At 41.9% G+C, this 27724-nt stretch overlaps 1 long non-coding RNA gene across 1 annotated transcript in view; it reads right to left on the bottom strand.

The window, feature by feature from the left end:
* The window catches only part of LOC121293741, a 176883-nt gene extending 150520 nt beyond the window's left edge, over window positions 1-26363 (bottom strand). The window contains exon 1 of the long non-coding RNA XR_005946592.1: window positions 26188-26363. This is a non-coding gene — a long non-coding RNA (uncharacterized LOC121293741). The remainder of the gene's footprint in view (window positions 1-26187) is intronic.
* Window positions 26364-27724: the final 1361 nt, after the last annotated feature.

The raw sequence follows: 27724 nt of genomic DNA, 5'->3' as shown, positions 1-27724 counted from the left end.
CAATCCAAATTTTTGTTACCTATAAGCACAACTGTTCTAACATTCTCCTGGTCAGCCTCCCATAAATCTGAGCTCATGTGAAACTCTGCTGCCAGTACCCTAACTTGCCATACGTCGCACTTACTCATCACACCTGTGCTCACTGGTCTAGATCGCTCCTGAAATGTCTCAACCTGCCATTGCCTCACTCTTCCCTATTTCCAGCCCTAGAATCCTCTGAAACCACTGCTCTTCTCCAATTCTGGCCTCTTGCGCATCCCCAATTTTCATCACTCTACCATTGGCAGTAGGGTTGAAAATTGTGATTAAATGTATTCTTGGAGGCTTCATCACTTGACTTGCCACACGCTCCAGCCATTATTCAGCCGACACATCTATTCTTGTGACGCACTGCCTTACTATCCCAACTGGAAAGCAAAAAGACTCATTACCAACTTGGATGATGCATGAACGTCAGCCAACCAGCCATTTTCTGATGTTCAATGTTTTTATATCTGGTAAAGAGAAACGTTCAAAGAAAATGACAAAAAAAAAACGTTTTTAATGTCCCAATAATTTTCTCCAGGGTTGCACATAGCAGTGTCCTGGAGGTTGATCTTCAATTCCTGGAGACTCGAGGCTAATCCTGGAGGGATGGCAATCCTAATTGGCAGTCATGACTTCAAATGCACCAGCCCCAAGTTCGGGAATTCCCTCCATAAACTTCACTGCCTCGTTATCTCTCTCCTCCTTTAAGGCACTTGTGAAACCCATGTCTTTGACCAAGCTATATTTACTGGCCCTAAGGATTTCTTATTTGGCTTGGTATAGATTTTGGCTGAGAACACTCCTGAGAACTGTCTCAGGGCATTTTACTACATTAAAGGTGCCATATAAAATGCAAGTTTTAAAAATGGTGCTTACACTGATAATCGCTGGTCGTAGAAATATAGAATAATGGTCGGTGGCATTTTACTTCAAGTTATTTGCTTGCAAAAATTCACACACACATATATTCAGTAAATTAAACAGGAATTTTAATTTTTGCGACTCGGCTAAGAAGCAGTAGGTAGAAGCCAGAAGATTCCCGACTGATAGGAAAGAAATGAGCAATCCTCTTGGACCACTCCCATATACCTCCCTGTAAGCATTTATAGCATCTCCAGACCAACCTCTCTCTGGCTAACTATTAATCAGAAGCATAAAGTGACAATCATCAATTAAAAAAAAGACAGTGTGTGATGCAATTTGGTTAAATTACTTGAGCCAAAACTCGGTGATGATAAGCACTGGCATCGATGAACTTCATAAGCAAGAAGTAGTAAGGGAAACCCAAAGTGAATAAGTGCAATATAACTTTATTGGGAGCATATATTGAATAGAACAGTTACTGCAGAACACTAAAAAGCAGAGAGCTCTATCATGAATAAATTGGTGAAACAGCCAGTCAAGTACTTGACTTAAAAAAATACAGAGCCCTTCAGTTCTGTGGTCATTTCTGTTCATTATGTATATCGATGATTTAGAAAATAGGGAGTGGTGTCATAGTTTGCAGATGATGCCAAAAGTTGATAAGGGGATAAATAAAGCTAATAGAATTCTAGGTTTCATCGAGAGGTATGGAATATAAAAGCTAGGAAGTAATAACGAGAACAAAAACAGAATTACCTGGAAAAACTCAGCAGGTCTGGCAGCATCGGCAGAGAAGAAAAGCGTTGACGTTTCGAGTCCTCATGACCCTTCGACAGAACTGTCAAGTTCTGTCGAAGGGTCATGAGGACTCGAAACGTCAACGCTTTTCTTCTCCGCCGATGCTGCCAGACCTGCTGAGTTTTTCCAGGTAATTCTGTTTTTGTTTTGGATTTCCAGCATCCACAGTTTTTTTGTTTTTATCTCTGAAGTAATAACGAGTCCATACAAAATCTTCATTAGGAATATCTCAGTTATGAGTGTTGCAGTATTGGTCTCCACGAAAAGGATATTGAGACTTTAACAAGAGTACAACACAGGTTCATGGATATGCTGCCTGCTATGAGGAAATACAAATATGAACAAAGACTTGGATCTTTTATCATTAGAACAACACAGGTTACTCAACAATATGACTGAAATGTTTTAAATGGCAAGGTGGAACAGGGTGATAGAAGCTGCTTCCGTAAAAAGAGCTCATAGATACAGGATTAAATGTAAAAGAAGTTAGCAGGAGAAACCACCTCACACAGAGATGTGAGGCTGTGAAATTCACATCCAGGGTTATTAGTTGAGGCAAAGACAATGTCATCATTCAAGATTAGATTGGTAGATTAGATTAGAAAGGGGGGGTTGAAGGACTATGAGTACCGGGTAGGTAAATGTGATTAGAAGTATTTGTTCACACTGAAAGTAAATGGCAACATGGGTGAATTGCCTGCAAGTGTGTTGTAAATTTTATGTATTTATATTGAATGTAAAGTTGTTTCCAACTATAATAAATCTGATAAAAACAAAAAAACTGCGGATGCTGGAAATCCAAAACAAAAACAGAATTACCTGGAAAAACTCAGCAGGTCTGGCAGCATCGGCGGAGAAGAAAAGAGTTGACGTTTCGAGTCCTCATGACCTTTCGACAGAACTTGCGTTCGAGTCCAAGAAAGAGTTGAAATATAAGCTGGTTTAAGGTGTGTGTGTGGGGAGCGGAGAGATAGAGAGACAAAGAGGTGGGGGGGGGGGGGTGTGGTTGTAGGGACAAACAAGCAGTGATAGAAGCAGATCATCAAAAGATGTCAACGACAATAGTACAATAGAACACATAGGTGTTAAAATTAAAGTTGGTGATATTATCTAAACGAATGTGCTAATTAAGAATGGATGGTAGGGCACTCAAGGTATAGCTCTAGTGGGGTTTTTTTTTATATATATAATGGAAATAGGTGGGAAAAGGAAAATCTTTATAATTTATTGGAAAAAAAAGGGAAGGGGGAAACAGAAAGGGGGTGGGGATGGGGGAGGGAGCTTACGACCTAAAGTTGTTGAATTCAATATTCAGTCCGGAAATCTGACTCATTTTCCTCCATCATTCGATACTGGATTTTAGTCACCCTAAGGACAATATTATTTGAGAAAGCATAAGTTCACAGCTTGAAAATGTGTGCACTTTTTAAGGTAATATCATTGAAATAGCAGATATAATTCATGTGGCATGAAACAGGGTATATACTGTGGAGAAACTGCAGTAGACTACAAAATAACAGTGTCTAATGGCTCTAATTTGAGGCTTGCACTATGAATGCTTAGAAGCCAACAATGTGCTCATCATTTAGCTCTGCCTTTTGCAATGCTGTTGACATTCCCAGTAGTTCTCCAGTGCTCTGGTATCTTACATTCTTTCTGTCTGTTTAATCATCACTATCAGTCAAAGACTAAATTGAACTTCAAAAGAGTAAAAACCTCTCAGCTTTCTTTATTCATCATGTAACAAGCTTTGAATAAACAGTTATTAGTAAATCAAGCCAATAGTTTGTGGGAGTTACCGTAAGACTTGCAGTCCAAATGGATAATGCTGGACATCCTATGTCATTGGCATGAACACCAGAGTGTCTAACACAAACATGAATAACTAAGTTTAATTTTCATAACCACATAACAATTAGAATAGTTGTTTGGTAAATATTGAGATTGCAATTTTTCCCCCCACACACACACACACATTATTGAAAGAATATACAATTATAGAAAGCATAAATAATGAATCATTTAAGTAAATTACTAAAACTTTAGAACTTGCTTACAGATCTAACATTAGCAGGATGAAAAATAAAGCAGATACTGGGTAGGAGACAGGCTATAAACTAAAATCCCCACGGTCCAGTACCAAATTCCAGGCTTGTAACTCTCTGGTAACATCGCAATTGTAAGCAAATAGAACACACTGCTCAGCATTGTTGAGTATTTCATTTTTAAGTAAATCAATATATCAATAAACAGTAAATAAACCCTGCTTACTACCACCAAGAGCTTATTTAGTTGCAGAAGAATTATAAATGCTAAAATAAAGTGAAGTCAACACTGGACTTTTGCTTTGGCTTCGCCACCAATGTAGTCGAATAACTTGGACGAAAGAAGGAACTAATTTATTTAACGCCAGGTCAGCCACCTAGTCTTTGGTATTCAATACTCACAAATGGTGGTCAATAGCTTTTAGATGACAGTGTTAAAACAAAACACTGCAGTCCCACTCAGTTAAAGCAAAGCGTTAACCATGTTGAGGTGATTTTCAGCCAAATACCAACATTGCCACCTACACTGCAACAGACATTTTGGCTAACATGGGAAAATAGCAAACATATAGGTTGCAGTAATTTAAATCAACAAATAGTGTAAAGAACAGCTCTAAAGAAGAGTCATGCAGATCGAAATGTCAACTCTGTTTCTCTCTCCACAGAGGCTGCCAGACCTATTGAGATTTTCCAGCATTTTCTGTTTTTATTTCAGGTTTCCAGCAACTGCAGTATTTTGCTTTTGTCTTAAAGAACAAACTCAATTTCACTATAAGCATTGAACACCCATTTAACTCAACATTTTATTCGAGTTTCCAAAGCATTCATTTATCTTTACTGTACTTCCTTAATTGGAGAAATATATAAAAATATGACTCCATGGTCTCCGTCCCCACCAAAAGCAAGAGGGGACCCTGCTTTTGCCCCTGGCAGCAGGACATCTGCCCTCCACTTAAGGTTCGACCCATCCATTGTAGAGGTGTGAACACCAATTAAAGGGCATCAAATGGGTGGCACTTAAAAAGATACATTTTACATAATTATTTTCCATTTAAAAAATGACCCAAGGAGCCCAACACTTCCTATTATTATTGGGGAAAATGGCCATCGAGCATCCATCTCAACTCTGTGATCTGAACTGCACAGTATTGTTACACTCCTTAAATTAACGTCTGTGCAAGAAACACAAATGAATAAGACATCAAACTGTTAATAAATGTTAATTTCATAAATGTGTTTATGCTTCTTTTCTGTACCATGTGCAGGATCTTGCCGAATGTTTTTTTTTAAGATAATGTAATGGGACAAAAAGTCTGGCAGTTCTGATATATTTTAATCACCGTGTGAGGTCAGAAACAGAAGGTGCACACTTCAAAGAATAAATCAAATTCCCGGTTGTAGTGTCTGTTTTCAAATGTTGAATGCTTTGAGACCATACCAAAGTCATCTGTTTCAGATTTTTAGGGGATTAATCTGTACTAATTATTTCATGATTCTTAAACAATCGTGTCAATGAGTTAACAGCTTCATAATTCAATGACGGAACCAAGACAGAACCATGTTAGCATATATTCGATATGTGGAAAAAGGTACGAAAAAAATTGCCATCGAATGTTTGATTTTGTAGAAATTAGAACACAACAGCCATCATTTACTGACAGCATCTGTGGAAAGAGAAACAGAGTTGATGTTTCAATTCCGAATGACCCTTCTTCAGAACTACAGAAAGAAGTAGAACTGTTTAGGGGGGTGGAGCAGGTGAAGCTGGATAGAAGGCCAACAATAGATGGGGGCAAAGGAGAGATTTACAAAGATGTCATGAACAAAAGGACAAAAGGGGTGTTAATGGTATTGGTAAAGGCTGAAGGAGGTGCTGATAGTGGCATTAAGGTAAGAAAGCAGAATGCAATAATAGCAGAACAAGGGTAAGCACTCTGAAAAGATCAACATGAATAAGTAACAGGTAGCCCTTGTGGGGATGGGGCAGGGGGAGAGGGAAGTGGTGGGGGGAAAAAAAGGACTGAAAATGGGATAAAAGAGGGGATAAAACAATGAATAAATGAATAAAAATAAAAATGAATAAAAATGGGTCGTGTCCGACCCATCTCCCATGGCTCTGCCTTCATACCTTCCTCTCCCTCTCAGAACCATGATAGGGTCCCCCTTGTCCGTACTTTTCACCCTACCAGCCTCCAATTCAAAGCATCATCCTTCGCCATTTCCGCCAACTCCAGCACGATGCCACCACCAAACACATCTCCCCCTCACACCCCCATGTCGGCATTCCAAAGGGACCCGTTCCCTCCGGGACACCCTGGTCCAATCCTCCATCATCCCCAACACTCTCCCACGGCATCTTCCCAGGCAATCGCAGAAGGTGTAACACCCGCCCCTTTATCTCCACCCTCCTCATCAACCCAGGGCCCAAACATTCCTTTCAGATGAAGCAGTGCTTCACTTGCACCTTCTCCAATTTGGTCTACTGTATTTGCTGCTCCCAATGCGGTCTCCTCTACATTTGAGAGACTAAACGCAGACTGGGTGACCACTTTGCAGAACACCTTTGCTCTGTCCGCAAGCATGACCCATCCTTTCGCTTGCCATTTCAACACACCACCCTGCTCTCATGCCCACATGTCCGTCCTTGGCCTGCTGCAATGTTCCAGTGAAGCTCAACGCAAACAGGAGGAACAGCACCTCATCTTCCGACTAGGCACTTTACAGCCTTCCGGACTTAACATTGAGTTCAACAACTTCAGACCATGAACTCTCTCCTCTACACTGCTTTTCTATCTCTTTTTTCAAAATTCATTTTTATGTTTTATCCACTTATTTTTATTTGTTTCCATTATTATTCGTTTATTCATTTTTTTAATCCCCCTTTTTATCCAATTTTTGATCCTTTTTCCCCCACCACTGCCCCCTCCCCCACCCCACGCCACCCCGACCTGTTACTTGTTCATGTTGTTCTTTTCCGAGTGTTTACCCTTACTCTGCTGTTATCGTATTTTGCTTTCTTACCTTAATGCCACTATCAGCACCTTTTTAGACCCAAAAAGAAGCCAAGGCAAAGTGTTAATGCTTACCACTAATAATAGGGTCCCCATTATACAGGATGCCCTCAGGTATCCTTGCACGCATGGAACAGAGACTCTAACTTAGCTTCATGCTAAGCTGCAATAAATTTTCCCTGACTATTGCCAGATAGAGTCGTCAGAGTAAATATGGCTGATGCATCATGATGTGCAGCCAATCAGATGTCTGCTGATCTCCTTGACATTTTTTTGTCAAGTATTATTTTAAATAAGAAATACAATGATTGATTTTTTTCAAAGAAATCCCTACCATTGAGGTCACAGCTTCTAGTTAGAATCCTCTCCTGTGGAACTAATGTTGATATTGTGAAATGAATGTCACAAAACTAGTCACTTCATGGATCTTCCTGTTCTGTTAAGCACCGATAGAGTTTCTATACACTTAGTTTCTCAGTCATTGATAGCAGAGAACCTGCTGATTTTTCATTCCACAAATATTCCCTATGGTCTGATTCGGAATACACTAAACATTTGCTGGAAAACATACATTAATATGCCAAACATTAACTGAAAATTAAATTTCAAAGTGCTTTCTTCTATGCCTTAAACTAAGACTTTAAACAGCTTGCTATTGGCCCCTGTTTACAATGGACTGAAAATGCTGGTCAGCAGAAATGGTGCTCAAATATCATAAAATGTGGCCAGGCCCAAGTTGCATTTATGTAGCTCTTTTTACAACCACCAGTGTCTCAAAGTACTTTACAGCCAATTAAGTACTTTTGAAGAGTAGTCACTGGTGTAATGTAGGAAGAGCAGCAATCAGTTTGCGTAGAGCAATGTCTCATAAACAACAATATGATAAGGACAAGGTAATCTGTTTTTGTGATGTTGATCAAGGGATAAATATTGGCCAGGACACGGGGATAACTTTATGCTCTTCTTCAAAACAGTGCCATGGGATCTTTTTATATCCACGAGAGAGGACAGACAGTGCCTCAGTTTAACATCCTCATTCAAAAAACCTCCATGAATGTAGCACTCCCTTAGTACTGCACTGGAGATTGTGCTAATTGGATATTTTTACAGACAGAAGAGAGAAATGGTGGGATAACTCATCCCTTTTCCCTTTACCTGTCAGTTGTCTACAACAAAGTGTGCTTTAGAGACAGTGATTGAAACCTTTTTGAGTGTTATGATTTTCAGTAATAAACACGCAGTAGGCTTTTGGGTAAACTTAAATTAGAAGAAAAAATAAAGCTTATTCACACAAGACCCTGAAACACAACAAAACACACACACATGGTTCTCTCTCATGGTTCTCTGGAGACAAATGCAAGTTGAAAGTCTCTGGATTTCCAGATGAACCTATGGCTGAGTTTTTGCCAGGGGTGAATCTTTGCAGGTGAAAATGTATTAGTCCCCCTCACACTACCCAAGTTGACTGATTGTTAGGCAGGGTTCTTCTGGCTAGGGGGAGTTGTCCCTCTTGCTCTATTGGCTTCCAGACTGACTGGTTTCCCCTTGGTTGTTGAGGTAATAATATTCATTATCTATAGCCAGTTTCAGTCACATGATCAATGCTTCTATTGTCCACCCAGAATGATTTAGTTAGATGCCATTGCTATACAATGGAGAATGGATAGAGGTCTTTCACACATACTTATGGTTTGACTGGTTTCCTTACAGCTCTCATTGTTAAGTTTCAAGGTCCGGCTCTGTAAGTCTAAGAGTCTATAGATTTTGAGTTTAGGGTCTGTCCACAAAAAATAGAAGGTGTGAAATTCACAGGTAAGTTTCATCTTGATATGTCCATTCAACGGAGAGAGTGTCCCACCCATGGTCATTTACATTTTAAGAACTTTCCAGAAGCACGTTCAGACATGAGTTAATCCATTGTATATCTGAAAAATCACAAAAGATCACATGACCCTCAGTGGCCATCTTGGCAGCATTTTGATCACCTTCTAAAGTTAATTTCAAGAAGTCCACACTGACTGAAGTTCGTATCTCAAAAGTGGGAAATATGAAATCCTTACTGGGCATGACAAGATTTAATCTGAAGAACGTTAAACCTGAAAGTTTCATCATTTTTTGCACTCCATTTAGCATTAAATTAATCCTAACTCAAATCAAACAAACCCGGAAACAACACAGGCTAAATTAAGGTTATGATCACTTTTCCATATAACAAAGTGGCTTAACCCGAATCCCAGGAGAACATTCATTGCGCCAGTATGATCTTTCCATTTCCGAAGCCAACTATCCTTATGACCTGAATGGGACTGCCAATCTCGTGCCAATTAGTATGATATACAAGCAGTTGAATGGTGTAGGCAAGTATATACCCATGAGAGACTGGAATATGCAGCTCAGACTATTTTTTCTTAGCTGACAGACAGAGGAGACTCTTACTTCAACAATCTGGTCCGGGTTCAAGTCCAGGTCCCAGAGATGAAATAATAAGTGTTAATCCATTATGGCACATGGTCCAAACTATTCGCTTCTCCCTTAAGGCAGGGAAGCACAAAGCAGATTATAATCACTGCATCTCCTGAATTTCAAGAGAGGTACATTTTCCCACAGTTTAATACAACAGCGGTTTTTCCACATGTAACCACTGCTAAAGCAGCAAGTATTTAGGAGGTAAATATACCTCATTTTACTTCAAGTTCTCTGCAATTTCTGAGCAAGTGGGAAGATTTTCAATTGATGATAAATCAGATCCATTACACATAATTAATTTGAAGGACCAGATCAAATTCAAAATTTAACATTACTCTGCAATTTCAACCAATGTTGGCATGGGTTAGATATAATAAAGAGGCAAACTAATAACAAAGGTAAGGTTGCAGAGTCCATAGTAACAGGAAAATTAACAATCATCCCAAACACATTAGGACAGGGTACAACATATTCGCTCATTCCACATTGGAACAAAGGATTGTTTGAGAATCAATTAGAACGTGGTCAAGGCTGAATTTAGAACTGAAAGATTTCATTTGAGAAATGTTGTTGATATATCATGACTTGTTTTTAACGTTAATTCTGAGCGGTGCTGAGAAATTTGCTAATTGGATAATACCAAAGCAAAGATTACAATAAGAAAACCCAAGACCTCAATTTATTTCCATGCTAAACTCGATGCCTGTTTTCAGCTGATGCTCCAAAGCATACTTTTGAAGAGAGCAAATATACCAGAGGGCAGAACTTCAAGTATGTTACCACATCCCCATAAGTCCACAGAACAACAGGCATCCAATAATTGGTTCAAACAACAAAAGTATGAATAAGCAACACTGTAAATAGATGAGACAAATACTTAGCAATGCTGTACTAAGGGATACGCCTCTGCAAGGAATGGAAAGTCCAGCATGGAGGGTAATAGAAAAATGAAGACACAATTAACCACAATTTGCTCACATAAAGAAATAAATGAAAACTTAACAAAAGCAACAAAAGAGCTAATTTTCATTCCTGGGAGTCTCCACCTTTGAGAGAAGGAGATGATGTAAGCATGTTGCTGATACTGGCAGGGAAGGGAAATCCCATCAAGCAGCAACAGGACCAGACATCACAGATTCCTGATGCCTCTCAAACTCCAGTTTTTTTGGGCTGTTTTGTTTTAAAAGCTGCAGAAATCGGCCAAGTTTCAAAACAAAGGAAACCTTGATTTTGTTGCTTGTTCTTGCAGTTCCATGGCCAATTCCTGTCACAGACATTATATGATCACACTAACCAGTAAGAAACTGCCAAAATACATTAGCTTATCAAAAAGGCTAATGTGAAATCACCAGGCATTTCATGCAATTCAACAGGGAATTCAGAAAACAGCAGATGGCCATTAGAATGCTCAATTAAACAGCTCTTTTACTGCCACTTCAATGTCATTTCAACATTCTGTGCTGACCTGTGTTCAATATCCAATTTTGGTGATAGTCTGCAATAGAACTGATGTAAGTAATGGGTATTGTGATTGGATTAATAATCCAGAGTCCCAGGGTAATGCTCTGGGGACTGGGGATCGAATCCATGGCAGTTGGTGGAATTTGAATTCAATCAATAAATTGATGACCGTGAAACTATTGTCATTAAAAACCCATCTGGTTCAATAATGCCCTGAAGGAAATCTGCCGTCCTTACCTGTTCTGGCTTGGCCTAAATAGCCAAGTGGTTATGGTACTGGGTTTGTAACCCCAAGATCAAGAGTTCAAATCTCACAATGGCAAACTATGTAACTTCATCTGAAACATTTGGAAACAGGTTTGTACTCGAAAGAGTTACCTGTTCTGCTCTACCTGTGACTCCAAATCCACAGCGATATGTTTGGCTCTTAATAGCAAGCTTGGATCAAACCACTAGAAAGTTAGTCAGGAATTAAACCAGACAGACCACCTGGCATCGACCCAGGCACAAAAATGACAAACTCAGTCCTGTCGACCCTGCAAAGTCCTCCTTAGTAACATCTGGGGCCTTGTGCCAAAAGTGGGGAAGTTGCCACAAAGGCCAGTGAAGCAGCAGCTTGACACAGTCATACTCATGGAATCATACCTTACAGATAATACCCCAGACGCCACCATCACCATCCCTGGGAATGCCCTGTCCCACCGACAGGACAGAACCAGCAGAGGTGGCCGCACAGTGGTATACACTAAGGACGGAGTTGCCCTGGGAGTTGTTAACATCGACTGTAGGCTCCATGAAGTTTTATGGCACCAGGTCAAACATGGGCAAGGAAATCTCCTGCTGATTACCACATACCACCCCACACTCAGCTGATGAATCAGTGCTCCTCCATGTTGAACACCACTTGAAAGAAGAACAGAGGGTGGCAAATGCAAAGAATGTACTCTGGGTGGGGGACTTCAATGTTCATCACCAAGATTGGCCCAGTAGCACCACTACTGACCGAGCTGGCCGAGTCCTGAAGGACATAACTGCTAAACTGGGTCTGCAGCAGGTGGTGAGGGAACCAACAAGAGGCAAAAACAAACATGACCTCATCCTCACCAACCTGCCTGCCATAGATGCATCTGTCCATGACAGTATCGGTAGGAGTGACAACTGCATAGTCTTTGTGGAGGCGAAGTCCAGTCTTCATATTGAGGATACCCTCCATTATGTTGTGTGGCACTACGACTGTGCTAAGTGATAGGTTTCCAACAGATCAAGCAACTCAAGACTGGGTATCCATGAGGCACTGTGGGCCATCAGCAGCAGCAAAATTGTACTCGAACACAATCTGTAACCTCATGGCCCAGCATATCCCCCACTCTACCATTACCATCAAGGCAGGGATCAACCCTGGTTCAACGAGAGTGCAGGAGGGCATGCCAGGGGCAACACCAGGCATACGTAAAAATGAGGTGTCAACCTGGTGAAGCTATAACACAGGGCTACTTGCATGCCAGACAACATAAGCAGCAAGTCATAGACAGAGCTAAGCGATTCCACAACCAATGAATCAGACCTAAGCTCTGCAGTCCTGCCACATCCAGTCGTGAATGGTAGTGGACAACTAAACATCACACTGGAGGAGGAGGCTCCACAAATATCCCATCTTCAATGGTGGGGGAGCCCAACACATCAGTACAAAGGATAAGGCTGAAACATCTGCAACAATCTTTAGCCAGAAGAGCCAAGTGGATGATCCATCTCAGCCTCCTCCAGAAGTCCCCAGTATTACAGATTCCAGTGTTCAGCCAATTCGATTCACTCCACATGATATCAAGAAAAGGCTGAAGGCACTGGATACTGCAAAGGCTATAGGCCCTGACAATATTCTGGTAATAGCACTGACACCTGGGCTCCTGCCATGCCCCCAGCCAAGCTGTTCCAGTACAACTACAACACTGGCATCTACACGGCTATGTGGAAGGTTGTCCAAGTATGCTCTGTACACAAAAAGCAGGACAAATCCAACCCAGCCAATTATCAACCCATCAGTCTACTCTCGATCATCAGTAAAGTGATGGAAGGTGTCATCAGCTGTGCTATCAAGTGGCACTTGACAATAACCTGCTCACTGATGCTCAGTTTGGGTTCCGCCAGGGTCACTGAGCTCCAGATCTCATTACAGCCTTGGTTCAAATATGGACAAAAGAGCTGAACTCCAGAGGTGAGGTGAAAGTGACTGCTCTTGACATCAAGGCACATTTTACTGGAGTGTGGCATCAAAGAGCCCTAGCAAAAAGCGAGTCAATAGGAATCGGGGGAAAATTCTTCACTGGTTGGAGTCATACCTAGCACAAAGGAAGATGGTTGTGGTTGTTGAAAGTCAATCATCTCAGGTCCAGAAAATCACTACAGGAGTTCCTCAGGGTAGTGTCCTAGGCCCAACCATCTTCAGCTGCCTCATCAATGATCTTCCTACTAACATAAGGTCAGAAGTGGGGATGTTCGCTGATGATTGCACAATGTTCAGCAACATTCGTGACTCCTCAGATACTGGAGAAGTCCATCTCCAAATGCAGCAAGACCTGGACTATATCCAGGCTTGGACAGACAAGTGATAAGTAACAGTGACACCACACAAGTGCCAGGCAATGACCATCTCCAAAAAGGGAGAAAATGACTATCACCCCTTGACATTCAATGGCATTACCATTGCTGAATCCCCCACCATCAACATCCTGGGGTTGCTAGTGACCATAAACTGATCTGGCCTAGCCATATAAATACGGTGGACTCAAGAGCATGTCAGAGGCTAGATATCCTGTGGTGAGTAACTCACCTCCTGACTCTGCAAAACCTGTCCACCATCTACAAGACACAAGTCAGGAGTATGATGGAATGCTCTCCACTTGCCTGGATGAGTGCAGCTTCCACAACACAAGAAGCTTGACGTCCAGGACAAAGCAGTCTGCTTGATTGGCACCCCACCCACCACCTTCTACAATCACTCCCTCCACCACCCACACACAGTGACAATTTTGTGTACCATCTAAAAGATGTACTGCAGCAACTCATCATGGCTTCTTTGACCACACTTTCCAAACCTGAGACTGCTACCATCTAGAAGGACAAGGGCAGCAGAGTTAGGAGGTAAGTTACTCTCCACAGGATTCCTAGCCTCTGACCTGCTCTTATAGCCACAGTATTTATATGGCTCATCCAGTTCAGTTTCTGGCCAATGGTAACCCCCAGGATGTTGATAATGGGATTCAGCGATGGTAATGACATTGAATGTCAGGGGAGATGCATAGATTCTCTCTTGCTAGAGATGGACATTGCTTGGCACTTGTGTGGCGTGAATGTTACATACCACATATCTGCTCAAGCCTGAATATTGCCCACGTCTTTGTTGATTTGTAATTTGTTGACTTTTGCATTTGAAATTATTTCTTGGATCAATTTGGCATGCAATGTTTATTTTGTAGTAGTTTTATCTTTGCATTGAGACCAGGCAACTGATGGTCAATGACACAGCAATGGTAAAGTATGGGACTGTTGGTGAATTGGAAATTGAGGTAGCAGTTACTCAAATGAGTTCTTCATGATTAGCCCAGACAGAAAGGGGCTGTTTGGGTTCCCTTCCCTCTTTCTCATGTTCCTGCTCCTCAGCTGCTAGCTGAAGAACTGGTGGTAAGGGTTATCACCCTATGATGGCAAGGTTGTGCAGCATGAAACAGACCATCATGTATCTTGGCATACAACCTTTGGAGCACAACATGGTTCCTCCAGCATGATCCAGGCAGTGGACATGTTGCTTCAGTATGCCAACGGTTTGCTCTATCACATTTCATGTGGCTACATGGCTTTCATAGTATGCAGACTGCATGGGTTCAGCACTGGAGTTATCAGTCATGTGATCAGCAGATAGCACTTTGATTTTGCCTTGGTGGATCAAATTCAGCATTGCCGAGCATGCCAAGTATGAAGGCATCATAACTGCTGTCAGGTAACTGTGCAACGATCTGCATGGTTCTCTACATATGGCCACAGACCAGCTAGACTTTTGAGGGAGTGAAACCAGTTTCTGATATAGGGTAGAGTTGACAAGTGGCACCCACAAAACAATGTGCATGCAGTCATTGATCCCTGTAAGACAGAGAAGCCTGCACTCCTAACAAAGCCATATGCTCACTCCGCCTGCTGCTCTCTGACAAGACAGAATGAAATGTTGTTAGCTCATAATGAAGAAAGAGACTTGGTGACCTCCCTTATGCAATACTGGACAGCAAAACTGTCAGATTGTGCAAATATCTTCAACTCCAGCCTGGAAGGAGCCAAACACCAAATGTTCATAGTCACAGTCACTTTCACAGCCACTGGCAATGCTGTCCGTGGCAGACTTAGGTCAGGATGTCTTAGCTAAAGTGCAAACATTGCACACATAGTTCCTTGTGGAGGTCCAGTAAGGAAAATCACTCCCTGAACACCCTGTGTGGATATGGCCTCCTGCTGAGAGCCCTTCTTCCCCTCCTCCTTCCTCTTCCAGCAGCTTGTCTTACTCTGCGTGACCTCTGTTCAAGCCCCCAGTGATGCCATAGTCCAAGGGGAATGGCTACTAGTGCACCCATGTTTGACAGCAACCGGTGTTCACAAAAGCATTGAAGTCAGTAAAAACTCCTTCAGCATTTGTCTCAGCATTCCCTGGAGACTTTTGTAACTTTAAACAACTATACAAGGAATAAAATATTTGTGGAATCAAAACAACAGAATGAAGAAATCAACCAATGCCTAACCTGTAACCTATAATTGATGATCCCTTTAAATAGCACTGGTGGGCCTGACATTCTGCTGAATGTATGTTCATCTAGGCAATGTTAAGAGAGGGTTAAGAGAGGTGGAGCATTGAGCTCCAAACTGGCACCACTGACCTCAAATCAGTGTTCCGAGCTAATTGATGCCATGATCTGTCTGCTCTGCATACCTCCAACAGCCAGTCACTGCATGTGCGTTAACACCCTCACCACAAGTGTTGCACCCAGTGCAACTTGCCACTGATGCCATTTTAGTCCCCAAACGTCACTCATTGCGCCTAAACAACGGACACCATCCATCCTAATTTTGAAACGATTGTATAATACATTTACAAGTGTCAACTAGTAAAAGTGCCAGAGGTATTCGTGTTGCTCACTGTTTGAGACAGCAACCTGTCTGTGATCGCAAAACTTCCGGATGTTTCACAGAAAAGCTCACTTATACCTGAGGCTGAGCAGCTGATTCTCAAGCATAATATACGATGATCACGCGCTGTTGGCCCAGGAGGCTGTTTATTCCAGTTAACCGGTCTTGATAAAAGTCACAAAGTTCGCAAGTCGGAGAATGAGCGACAGTGGCAAAACAGAGGAGCTGTACACAGTTCAGCAATCCTTACTATGGTGGGTCTTGGTCTCTTCAAACTAAAAGCAGTGATTAGAAAGCATATGTTGAACTCTGTGGTCCTGTTTTTTTTAAAAACAGCTATATTTTTAAACTGCTGATCTTCTCGTGTAGATTTTGCATGTAACTTTGGCTCTGGGGCTTTTGAAAGCACGTTATTAAGTTTCACCTCATCTTTCCTCCTGTCAATCTCCAAAAGCACCCATTGGACAGACTGCAGTCTACAGCAAATTCTTTCCATGCAAGTTTCCATAAACAATATGATTTAATAAATTTTACACACCTTTCATAGAAACTCTCTCTAATATCAACAGAGTATTTTAGTACAGTTTGACTATGTAAGCAAATGACGTGTCTTGGGGAGAAAAAACGATGAGTTGGCTGGTTTCAAGCAGTGCATACTAGGAGAAGGAACAATGAATACTATGATTTGCACTGATGCAAAAAAAAACAAACAGGTTTGCTAAAAATATTCAAAAAGAGTTGCTTGTAGCACACCCTGTTGAACCTGAAATTTGGTCACGTTGGTCAACTATCTTGTCGGTGTTGAGGGCTTTAACTTCCAGATATTTCAAAACAGAAATAAACACAGAATGTCATGGAGAATGATAACTGGGTATAAATATTAAGCAGTAATTTTAAAGAGCAAAATAATTCTAGTTTATATCCATCGCTCACACGACTTTGCAGACTTTAATCACTCTCTGACACCTGTTATTTTTATAATATACAACAAGCCCTGAGGGATACTTTTCATCCGTTCTCAACTCCTCTTTACAGTGGGCAGTTGTCATGTAATCTATGCACAATAACAGCCATGCCAAAGATTAACAATAGCAGCTTAACAGTATATATATTGTGCAATGAGAATGGAAAGATGCAGTTTTCAGTGTAAAATGACATGAAATCCTTTGTGTATAATAATATCCAGCATTAACTACTGGTGTAAATTTCTAAAAAGGAAGGCTGTGATATCATTGCTTTATCCATAAGAGACTGTATACATTCATTTATCACAAATCCATTGCTGAAAAAGGTTAATGATGCAATATGTTTGAGCAATACTATTCTGTGGCAGAGAGTTAATAGGTGACCACATACCAAGCTGGCTAATTCCCAAACATTGATCATGTTTTGGAAGGGCAAGATGAAGCAGCAGGTGCTCTTTCGACTCTTGGCCTATCCCAACCAGAATGGATGTGGGGAGCTTAAACCAAAGGGTAAATCACCCAGGTTACTTTCGTGAAGCTTCTACTTGCCTGATGAAAATTGGCATTTATATCACTACAGTGATTATGCTTCAAAAAGTAATTCACTGGACATAAGATCAGTGCTTGGAGGTCTTGGGGCACAATGGGTAATCTTCATAACGCAGCCAAACAGGTTGAGTCTCAACTTGTAAATCCTTTTAACACACACCAATGGCAGGCAATGAGAGTGGGAGAGATTCTTGGTCAGCCATGTGGTGGAAAGAATGTTGGAGCCTCTGCCATCACTATTCCATAGCCCCAGACTACGACATTCATGAAAAAGTGCAAGTTGCCACAGCAACTTGGAACCTCTGAGGGACTGGTTGGCTCAGTTGACAGGACAGCCGGTATGGATCAGATTGGTGCCAACAGCACTCGGTTCACTTCCTATTCCAGCCGGGGGCGTATTCGGGGCCTGCCTTCTTGCCCTACCCGTGGTGACGGCCATAGCGCTGTGGGTTGGACCTGCCTTCAGGCAGAGAACCGAAGAAGGAGGAGGTCTGTGCTGCATAAGGATTCATTCAAAATAAATTGTTGGAGGGAACAAAAGGACCTTTTTTGGAATGGACTCTATATTTTGCAACTACACGGTAGACACAGATTAACAATGTAGTTTAGTAGCAGTGAATAGAACATGAAGTAAGGCAGCAAGGTCTTGAAGCATTCCATCCAAGGCTCCTAAAACAGCAGTCAAAGATGGGTGCATTTTTCTAATACATACCTTACAATGTTATCATGTTTGAAATTTCGTTTACGTCTTATATACTTGAGTTTATTTCCTAATATCCAGACCAGAAACAAACATCTAGCGTATTGCAAATTCAGCTGAAATTAAAGAAATTAATGAGGAAATTACAGCCCATGCGCCACATGCAGCAATATAGATTTATCTGTGCTTATATTTCTTAACTCACTGGTTTGTCCTGTTTGATGTTAATGGGCCTGGAGGTTTTGAAAAAGCACTTCTTTGCACTATTATTGCAGTGGTGGATAAGTCCCAAATTACAGGAACTAAAGAGGCTGCTTGAATTATATGTAAAATAAAGGACAGTTGATTTAAACTTTAAATATGGCCCGCGAGACTTCATGGTGTGTACCACAGTGACCCACATAAACTGGGCACTCCTGTCTAAGAACATTAGGGTACAATCAGGAGATATGAGGAGATGTCTCTGCTGATTAATAACTGCCAAGTATCTTCTGCTTTCAAAATACACACATTCTCTTCTAACACTCCACAAACAGAGCTTTCTGTAAATCTGATGATAAATATTGCAACATCAAATAATGGAATACCACAAAAATCTATTACTTGATAATATCCATGAAATATGTTAAACTGTCTTACGTTATGATACAGAAATGCTGCTGTAGTTCTCAATAAGCAGTTCCAATAAGTATGAGTAATGAGTTTAATAAGAAGTAATGCTGCAATGGCCTCTTGCATCATGTTTTGCTTTTAATTTTGGCACAGTTATTCAAATGTGGTGGTCACTGCTAAGCTGAGTGTGGTACGTGTTATGTGGCTTTAAGCCATGGTTCTTCAGTGCTGGCCAAACCCCTTGGTGCCTCCATAAAGACTGTGGTGTCATCAGTGTTCCTGGTCTAGCCAATTGATGTCACATCTTGGACTCAGGGCTACACATGCATCTTTGAGTCAGGAGTTTGGGACTTGAGCACAAATGTCGAGGCTAACATTCTAGTGCTGCACTGCCCAGAGGTGCTGTCTTTTGGATGAGAGTTTAAAATGAGGCCTTACCTACCCTTTCAACAGGATGTAAAAAAGTCCCATAACACTATTTTGAAGAAGAGCAGGGGAGTTATCGCCAGCGTTCTGGCCAATATTTATTCCTGAATGAACATCACAAACCCAGATTATCTGGTCTTTATCAACTGCTGTTTGTGGGACCTTGCTGTGTGTAAACTGGATACTGTGTTTCCTACATTACTCCAGTGGCTACACTTCAAAAGTACTTCATTGGCTGTAAAGCACTTTAGAATCTCCAGAGGTCATGAAAGATGCTATATAACTGTGGGGGAGGCGATGGCATAGTGGTATTGTTATCGGGCTAGTAATCCAGAGACCCAGAGTAATGCTCTGGGGAACCTGGGAACCAAGGCAGATGGTGGAATTTGAATCCAATAAAAATCTGGATTAAAAGTCTGACGATGACCATGAAACCATTGTCGATTGTTGTAAAAACCCATCTGGCTCACTGATGTCCTTAAGGGAAGGAAATCTGCTGTCCTTACCTGGTCTGGCCTACATGTGACTCCAGACCCACAGCAATGTGGATGACTCTGAAATGCCCTTTGAACAGGGGCAATGAGCAATAAATGCCGGCTTAGCCAATGACGCCCGCAACAAATAAATTTTAAAAAAAGCTACTTTTTGCAAGAAATTTTAAGATGCTGTTTAGAGTGGTCACAAGGGTTCCACTTGATGGGGCGGCACCAAATCAGCTCTCAGGCTGATTCACAGTCAGGGTCATGCTCGTGAAGGGCACTATATAAATGCAAACCGTTGTTTATTTTTCATGTCCCTCCGAGCCATTTTTTGGATCCAAGGCTCCACCTGTGGCAATTCTGTCACAAATACTCCAAATAATTGCTAACCGGTAAAAGGCTTTTGATCTGGCATAATTAAAAGAGACGTAAGCATCGATCCTCTTATTTCCACGCAGCTTCACCTGGGGTTTGGATTGCATTTATTTGGAAAACCTGTATTGATACTCCGAACCACTTGCCTTTAAAAGCAAAAGCAAAGTTCTGTGTTTGAGGTTGTGCCAACCAGCAGGGAAGTTAGGTCAGTTTTGAAACGATGGTATATTTCATTGGTAAGAAGTGAGCTCCTGTTTAGTGTGTTTTATGCATAGACTGTCATGTATTTATTTGTCAAAGGGAATAGATGTCTGCGATCCATTGTTTTATACGACATACGGGTTATTCAAGTGTTTTATTTAAATAATTTGCCTGCTGATATAAAGCCTCAGTCTAGTGGTGTGTATGATCAGTAAACTTTTTGAAATGAGGAAAATCACTAGGTGGCAGATAATACACACAGAATGAGGGCTCTTTGCTGCAGTTCATGGGTCTCCACTTCATCCACCTAGATATTGGCCTGAAAAATGCACACTCCCCATTATAGCGCTGCCACTGCAATACACCCCCACCCCAATTGCCAGGTCCTGCTTGTCCAGCCCCCAGCTTCTGCGCCCCCCCAAAAAAAATTACTTGCCTTTGAGGGTGCCTCAGCATTGAGGAGTCCTCTCCTTCACGCTGTAGTTCCAGGGGTCACCACTAGAGGTTGTGTTGCCAAGGCTGCTGAGCACAGGACCTCTAAATGGGCCAAACACTCTTGGAAGAGGACCGCTAGCCCTTATTGGGCAGCAGTCCTGGCAGCCTCTTAATTGGATGTCACCCACCAGCATGGGGTCAGGTCTCACTTTTGGCCCTATGCATCCTCCCCCTCCTTCAGGTACCATGCCTTAGTGACCATGGACTTCCATTGGATTGATCCATGATTATGCTTGGCAAAGTACTGCAGTGGTTTGCTGTTTCCTTCTGCTGCTCCTTCCCACTTGCCATCAGGCACATTGGAAGGATTTACAGTCTGATAATCAACCTGTTTGGCCATGTTACGAACACATCTTCCATGGCAATCAAGTCCGGAGGTGGGACTTGAACCTGGAACTTCTGGCCCAGAGATAGGGATACTACCAGTGCACCACATGACCCTACATATCAGGTGTTTTGAATGTATGAGCCTTTGTATTTACTAAAGTTGTATTAAAATATCAAAGGACAAGACTTAATTATGATACTGTTATTTCACAGATTACAACATCCCACACTCCTCATAAAATGTGATGTTCTCTCACGATTGTCTTTCAGTATTTCTAATTCATATTCCTCTCTGAAAGCTCATCCCGATTTTCTGCAATGTGGTTCACTGCTCAGGTAGTTCTCTCCAAGGATACACTACCATTCCTCCTCTTCTTAACAGATTAAAAAAAAGAGACAAAAACTGACAGCATGGGGGAATTGTGGAGGGGGGTGTAGGAATTAAATAATTGAATAAACAGACTGCTACTTGGCAAAGTCTCTGAAATCATTAATATCCATAGACAACCTTGTAATACATTCACCTTTGCACATCCTTCTACTAATACCACACAAGCGGCTGTTTGAGCTGCTTGATATAACCCGTGGGCACGCTTGAATTTTAGCAGCTGCCACAGAAAGAAGGCATACAACATGAAGCATATTGAGTTGGCCAGAATTTTCCAGCCCCTCCCCCGCAGCAGAATTCCTCGCGGCAGGGCCTGCAAGCCATGGAAATCTCCATTCGCATCAGCGGGACGGGAAGATCCGGTCAGCGTGAGGGGCTGGAAAATTCCGGCCAGTTGTTTTTCATTGGAAGCCAATGCCCACGTTAAAATGAGACAAAGGTACGTTCCTATTTGTTATTATTTCTCAGCTTGGGCCAAACTTAAATGTTGATCCCACCTCTTTATGAGGGGCAAAGATGTACGTGCAAGAAATATTGGAACAGGCAGTCAATGACTTGCTTGAATTTTAAATAAGCTTCGAAAACAACCTCAATTATAGTAGACAAACGTGAGGTGGAAAACAATGACAAACATTCCTGCACTGGCCAAGGAGAGAGTTTCTATTACCTTTGTGTTTTTTGTTTCCCAAGCTTGTTGGCACTTATGGGGCCAGGAACAAATGAAACATAATTGCTTATTTTAGACCATAATTGACTGTTTCTCTGCCAATTATTGTCCTCCTCCCTTTCAGGCATTCACATCTTAATAAGGTATGTTCCGCTGTCACCCTACACTACTTTGCCAAAGTAGCTTTGTTATACGTGAGCTGAGCGAGGCAGTGTGGACTGAATTTTACTATCAGGGTTCAATTCAGGTCACGGGATGGGTGGCGGGACACAAAAGCGGACTTTGCCATCAGTGCTCAATTCATGACCACAGGCCTGGGAGTCAACCAATAACGGTGCTGGATGGAAGTCCCAGAAGGTGAAATGAAGTCATCATCTTTAAAGGGAAGGCAGCAATCATAACAAAAGGAGTAACATATACAGGCAATTGGTCCGAGAGCTAAACAAGGGAGGCAGCGAAGGAATGGCGACAGTTAGAGGAAGCGTGGCTCCAAGATTCAGTGACGCATCCCTGGAGATGCTCCTGCAGGCAGCAAGGGCGAGAGAGAAAGAGGTGTTCTTCCCAGTCACTGGGAGCAAATGCCGCCCCCCATAAGCCTCAACAAGATGACATGGCTGGAGGGGATTGTGGAAATGACCACCCACAGGGTGGTCACACAAACATGGGCACAGTGCCACAAGCGATTCAACAAACTGGTGTGGTCTGGCAAGGTGAGTCACATTTATAATGCCAAGCTCACAGCTCTGGCTGTCACAAAAGGCATCAATAAATTGAGAAGAGGTCGCTGTCCCACGCATTGGACATGACCAGGCATCTGCATTCACTGTTAAATGCACAGCCGCCTTACAGCCAAGGTCCCTGGTCAGTCAGCACTGATAACTGCATTGTCAATACTAAATGGCCGTTTGCAGCAAGCCTTCCACTGACACAATGCTGGACAATCAAACTGGCACAGGCTATAAGAGACGAGTGACACTGTGTATGTCTGTGTTGGAAGGAGGATAGAGCTCATCATGTCACAGGACGGAGAAGAACTGGAAGCATCACTACATGCTGTACTGACCCCAATGGAGGAGGAGAGGCAATAAAGCTAGGAGGAGGGTTTGCAGCAGGACAGCCTGTCGCTGATGGTGAGCATGTTTGGAGACGACAGAATGAGCAACTTTACCGAAACAGTCACCGAAACCTCTGACCAGCCTTACTTACTATGGCCAGTGATGGCCAAAAGGAACTCCCAATATATGAGAGGCAGCAGAAGTTGGTGAAAAGTGCAGCATCCTGACATTCCTCGTCTCTCTCGCAGGTTAAGTAGAAGGTGAGGCAACAACGATGGCAGTGGAACCGTATGAGACCCTCATTGAAGGAGCCACCTTCACAGAGGACAGCGTCACATCAGCCTTCATGAGTGTATACTCTCACATTGTTCGGCATTTGTGAGCAGTTAGAAAAGGGTGGCAGCAGCTGGTGATTATAGCACAGAAGCACACATGCTGTTAACGGAAGCAAGTGACAGCTGCAGCCACTCCCCAGTGGAGGACTAAGGTCAGCCAAGGCCCAGCATCATGCTGATGTCAAGCTTCAGGAGCCATCAGCAAAGTGGCAGATGCTGAAGCAGCAGCAAGAGATGTAGGAAATGAGGGAAACACCCCCTCAGCATCCACGCGATTAAGTCCCCTCAGGATCTATGTGTTTCAATAAGATCACTTCTCATTCTTCTAATCTCCAATGAAAAGGCCCTACCTGCTCAACCTTTCCTCATAGGATAATCTCTTCATCCCGAGAATCAGTCAAGTGAACCTTCTCTGAACTGCTTCTAATTATATCCTTTCTTAAGTAAGGAGTCCTAAAATGTACATAGTACTCCAGATGTGGTCTTACCAATGCCCTGTGCAACTGTAACATTACTTCCCTATTTTTGAACTCAATTTCCCTTGCAATAAATGCCAACATTCCATTTGCCTTCCTAATCTCTTGCTGTTATCTCCATACCAACTTTTTGTGATTCATATACCAGGACACCTCAGTACTGTAGAGTTCTGCAGTCTCTCTCCATTCAATCAATATACTGCTTTTCTATTCTTCCTGAGAAGTCATTACTATAGATTGTAAATAGTTGAGGCCCCAGTACTGATCCCTGTGGCACCCCACTGGTTACAGTTTACCAACCTGAAAATGACCCATTTATCCCAACCCTCTGTTTCCTGTTAGTTAACCAACCAAAATTACTGCTAAGTTCAACAAGGATGTTCCTGTGTCCTAAGATGGTTGCCAAACGTATTTCTACTCCTTTCTACCCATCTATCCCCAATGTCATATTTTTATCACCACTTCTCAATTTACCTTATCTTACTTGCAACTGTTTTCAATTTTAGCAATGCTCTCTTGGACGACTGGCTTTGATCTTTCATTTAGGTATTCTTACTCTTTTTACAAAATGCTCGTGAATGGCTTAACAGGATCGCACAGTGAATAGCTAAATCCCAAACGGGATCAGTAAAAGTTCTAAGCTGAAGTGACTGATCTCACCTGAGGCGTTACGAGCATCACCCTTGGTTCAGGAAGGGGGAAAGTCTACCAGAGTTCAAACCACTGCTGGAAGTAGAAGTGTGTGGTTCCAGCTGAGGACAGGCTTAGCTTGAATGTCCCACTGTCAAACTGCTCGCTAACATTCACCTGTTATTAATGACCACTCTGGCAAAGATACTGGGAGATCACTGCCACCTGAACCTTAACAAGAAGTAAAAACCTTCAGGAGGAAAGAGAAGGGAAGAAAAGGAGAGAAAGGAGAGAAACAAAAGCTAAAATGATTATACTTAGCTCCAACAACCAAATATAATTTTCTAGTAATCTGCAGTATTTCAAAATTGTGATTATGAGATGGGGAATTCCTTTTTCATTCACGGTATCGCTACATCGATGCTCAGTTCCCCTTTCAACCTTTTCTCGTGTGGCATTACAGTAAATAAATATGGAAGTACAGTTTGCAAAAATCGATGAAAATAAACCATTTTCAACATTTCACAACAAACTATCTTTGCAAAAGGAATAAAATGAAATAGTTTGCTTTTGCATTCTGCCTTTCAAGACCTCAGGACTTCCTTTATACACGTGAAATATTCTGGCAGCGTAGTCACCTGTAAGAAACACAGGAGCCAATTTGCATACAGTAAGGATCCACAAACAGCAACACAATAATAGCCAGATAATCTCCTTTAGCGATGACGATTGAGGGATGAATATTGGCCAAGATGCCAAAGAGAACACTTCTGCTCTTCTTTGAATAGTGACATGGGTTCTTTCACAACCATCTGACAGGGCAGACAGGGTCTCAGTTAAACATCTCAACTGAAAGACAACCTCTCTAATAGTGCCACACTCCTTCAGTACTGAGTGAATACTTAGAAGATCGAATGTTGCTTTGGGAACTCCTTTTAAAAGTAAAAATTTATACAGAGAATTGCAAATAATTTTAACATATTTCTGATTTTTATATATCTAATTCAGTTATGCCTCAAATTTACTTAAATGGTAAAGGGGCTAATGACATCAGTGGGGAGAACCGTCTGGAATAAGCCAATGAAAGTGAGGTGTGTTGTTAGAGGGGTGCTTTAGTGGGTTAACTCTTTCACAAGCCAGTGAGCCACTGATGCCATTAACAGTCACCTTTTACCCAAAATATAATTCTTTTATTGAAAAATATATACACCAGGAGCAAAAAAGTAAAAAATAATAAAAGCAGTTTACAGATTCAAAACTTCCCTTTCAGTCATTGTGATGCATATACCATCAATAAGCATATATTCATTTCATAAATGGTTTACATGTTTATCCATCTACTTCTATCATTTCCGAATGAATGGAAAATTGAATGAAAATATTTCGGAGACAGCACTATTCGCCTTTGCTACCCTGTCCTGTCTATCCACTGAAAGTACTCCCAATACCTTCAACAAACATAAATATGAATATTCCGTGATCACTGCCCCACCTATTGTAACGCAGCTGATATTACATGAGTTTAATACAACAGGTATCAGAGACTTCCTGCTGCTGAGAAAAACACACACAAACACTACTTCAAAGACCAGGAAGAACATTTCAGCCCAGAGTGCACAGTGAGGAGGGGGGGATGGAAACAAACGTGAAGTTATATAAAAAAAACTACCTCTGCGTCCTGAAGCTGAGTGTAGAGGTCGCAGTTTCTTGCAACTTGTGCAAGTGTTGCTGAGGAATGACTTCCTTTTTTAAAAAAAAAAAATTTTTGAAACAGCGACTTGACAACTTGCAAATGAGCGACAGGGAGACTGGAACTTGCGGCGGACAAGCTGCTGGTTATACCAGGCAATGGGCTGCCGGAAACAGCCGAACGCGCTCCTGTCGGAAACAGCCGAAGCCTCCTGATGCTCAGTGTCTTGTGCTGGAGCCCTTCAGTGCAGCAAGCCCAAAATTGGAAGCTGTTCCTGTACGGAAAGAGTCGAATCAAAAAAATGTTGCTGACGGAAACCGTCGAATAAATTCTGATCTTTATCTGTTGCAGTTTTTTTTAAGGAAAAACAAAAAAAATGACCAAGATCAGACCAATGCAAGGAGTGAAGGAAAGCCTGTTTTGTTCATGGAAACAAGGGAACAGTCGACTAAAATGTCCATAAATTAGAAGCTATCACAGGTGGGGACAGGTTGCACCAGGAATGTTCATTTGAAGCATAGACTCCAGGTTGACTTGCAGTCAATTGGTGTGGAAAGTGCATAGGACAATTTGGGAGGAAAACTGGAGAAGGGCAGGGACCATTTCAAAAGTTTGCAAAAGTAAACAATTTTAACTTTCCCAGCAAGATAAGGCTTTTGATATCATGTGCGCACATCTCTCTATGGACAGACAGTGAGAGATCAATCAATGCGCCAACACACTGCACTATGGAATTGTAGGAAAAGCTGCAGTTTGAAGAGATGTCAGCTTCGATAGTGCCCAAAACATTGAGGTTTATATCTGTTGCAGGGTAGCCAAGTTGTACTATTGGTAATAGAGTTGATCTGCAGACAATTTTCTAAGTGGAAACATTAAGTTTATTTACAATATACTCAGCAGCAACTACATGATTGCTTTCAACTCCAATTCTATCTCTACACTGACTGTGACCCGTGCTACTTTCCTATTGGTTACTACAGACCATGTGATCTTTCCTAACAAGCATTATTCTTAAAGGTACATTACACTACATTCCTTATCCTTTAACTCGTCTATACATATTATATTTACAAGTACATATTTTTCAAGACAACATAATATTTACATTGAGTAAGAAATTTACCAGTTCAGTCTTTCAGGTGGTTTCCTGGTACATGTGGAATGTTGCATCTCCACAACTTCAGACTCTTTGCAGGTACCCCCTTTTCCGGAGTTGCCTGAACATGAGGTGCTTCGGTGAGCACTTGCAGTTCTCTATCCTCAACTCTTACAGGAACATCAGACGTGTCAGTCCTGGATTGAGTATCCTCAACAGGAAACGCAGACCCGGTCGTGGTCACTGGTGGAACCAAATCTTGGTGATTTGTCTCTCTCTTCCTTAAATGGTCCACATGTTTACGAATGATCTGGCCTTCCACCTCCACATGGTAAGATAGAGCTCCAGTCATCACACATTTCATGAAAAATAAAGCGTTCCAGCTTGGTTGCCAAGGAATCACCAGTGAGCTTCTCATGC

This window comes from Carcharodon carcharias, chromosome 22, assembly GCF_017639515.1.
Source record: "Carcharodon carcharias isolate sCarCar2 chromosome 22, sCarCar2.pri, whole genome shotgun sequence".
Lineage (NCBI taxonomy): Eukaryota > Metazoa > Chordata > Chondrichthyes > Lamniformes > Lamnidae > Carcharodon > Carcharodon carcharias.
Note: the sequence above shows the minus strand (reverse complement) of the source record. Positions and strands in the feature narration are given on the sequence as shown.